Raw genomic sequence first — 2,500 nt, 5'->3', positions numbered from 1 at the left:
CCATTGTCCAAGTCGTTTATGTACATAATAAACAATAAGGGATCCAAAACCGAGCCCTGGGAAACTCCACTAGAAACACTCCTCCATTTGGATTCTACACCATTTATGGTGACCCGATGTTTTCTGCCACTGATCCAAGCTCTAATCCATTCTAAAACTTTTCGTCATATGCCATGGGCTTTAATTTTATTTAGAATCTCTGGTGTGGCACCTTGCCAAACGCTTTGCTAAAGTCACGGTAAATAACACCGTAACTATCATTATTATCTGACGCCTTATATGTTACTGTCACACATGACTTACCCTTGGAGAAACCATGCTGTGAGTCACGAATCAAACTATGTCTCTCGATATGATCTCTGAGTCTATTAACTATTATTGATTCAAGCATTTTACCAATAACTGATGTCAAGCTGATTGGCCTGTAGTTGCATAAAGACGATTTATCTCCCCTCTTAAAAACAGGAACAACGTTTGCCTGCCCCCAAGCAACAGGCACAAAACCAGTGTCTACCGACTTATAAAATATTTCTGTTTAATGGTCGCAGATTTCAAATTTACACTCTTTAAGCACTCGGAAAAAATTCGTCTGGACCCGGGGATTTTGTAGCTTTAAGTCTTTCAATCTGTTTGACTACTTCTACCTTACTAATGCTTTTATTTGATAGTCTACTTTCTTCATCCCCACCGAAAATCGGATCGTAGTCAGGTACCTTAACTAACCTCTCCTTAGTAAACACCGTGAGAAAATATTTGTTGAACGCCACGCTCATTTGTCCCCCTAATCTATCATGACAGTTTCGTCGTTTTTAATTGGGCCTATCCTGCCCTTAGCTTTTGTTCTGTAGAGACGAAAGAAGCCCTTTGGGTTGGATCTAGCTTGTCTGGCGACCTCAATTTCATAGTTACAGGTGGGGGGTGGAGTGGGAGGAGGAGTAGTAGTAGTAGGAGGAGGAGGAGGAGGAGGAGGAGGAGGAGGAGGAGGAGGAGGAGGAGGAGGAAGGGGGAGGAAGAAGGGTGGAGGAAGGAGGAGAAGGAGGAGGAAGAAGGGTGGAGGAAGGAGGAGTATGAGGAGTAGGGCGTTGGAGGAAGGAGGAGTATGAGGAGTATGGCGGTGGAGGAAGAGGAAGGGAGGGGATGGGGATGAGGAGGGGGAGGAGTAGGTGGAGGAGGGAGAGGATGCGAGAGGATGAGGAGCGGGAGGAGTAGGAGGAAGAGGAAGAAGGGTGAAGGAGGAGGGGAGGAGGAGGAGGAGGAAAAAGGATGGTATCTTGGTAAACATAGCGTGGGGCAAATTAATAAAAGAGGTTGAAGGATAGTGGAAAAAAGAGAACTGGTAAAAAGAGGGGAATGGAGGAGGAGGAGGAGGGAAGAAGAGGATCAAGAGAAAGAGAGGAAGGGACAAAGGAATAAGAGAGGGTGAAAGATGCTAGAGAAAAGAGAAGTGACGAAAAAGAGGGGCGACGGAGAAGGAAGAGAGGAAGGGATCCTGGTCAACATAGGGCATGTAGGGGCAAAGGAATAAAAAAGGGTGAAGGAGTTTGTGATTAAAAAAAAAAAAAAAAAAGAATCACGGAGAAGAGGACGATAAGACCAAGGAAGTATCGAGACAGAAAAGGAAGTCCATTCAGGACTGTAGATGACCAACGCTTCTATCCATATCGTCAAGATGAAGAGGAAGGAAGACATGCTGAAGGTCCTCTCGAAACACGTCGGAGACGAAGGTTGTGGTGGGGGGAGGGGGGGGGTGCCAAAACTTGGAGGAGGAGGTGAATGTAACGCTAGAGGAGAATTGTAGGGCGAGCTTCTAACGGAGCTGCAAGTTAGGGAAATAATTTTTTATATCTTTGTATTTCTTTTATACACACACACACACACACACACACACACACACACACACACACACACACACACACACACAAATATATATATATATATATATATATATATATATATATATATATATCAGGACATGTAATGGAGTATTGAGATTAGGAATATGGAATCAATAGTAGCCTGACTTTGATTATCTGTGTGTCTTCGTCTCCGGAGGTCTGCCGGAGGGATGAAAGGCTTCTGGTGGCCAAGAAGAGGAGGAGGAGGGGGAGAAGGAAGAGGAGGTGGAGAGGGAGAAGAAAAACAAGGAAAAGTAGAAAGGGATGAGGAGGAGGAGGAGGAGGTCAAAGGTTGACCAGTCTATGGTGACCTCTGGCGGACGGGAGGAGGGAGAGGGAGAAAAAGATGAAAAGGAGGAGGAGGAGAAGTGTTAACAGGAAAAGGAAAAAAGAGGAGGAAGAGGAATAATATGAGGAAGAAGAGGAAGAGAAAGGGAGGAGGAGGAAGAAGACTAAAAGGTGAAAGGCAAACCAGTCACTGGTGACCTGAAGAGCAGGGGAGGAGGAAGAGGAAGAAGAGGAAGAGAAGAACCTCAAAGGTTAACCAGCTCCATATGACCTATGGAAGACGGTTGGAGGAAAAGGAAGAGGAAAAGGAGGAGGAG

The sequence above is a fragment of the Oratosquilla oratoria genome, chromosome 1, assembly GCF_046742065.1.
Source record: "Oratosquilla oratoria isolate Oo_2021 chromosome 1, ASM4674206v1, whole genome shotgun sequence".
Lineage (NCBI taxonomy): Eukaryota > Metazoa > Arthropoda > Malacostraca > Stomatopoda > Squillidae > Oratosquilla > Oratosquilla oratoria.
This window is presented reverse-complemented; position numbering follows the sequence as displayed.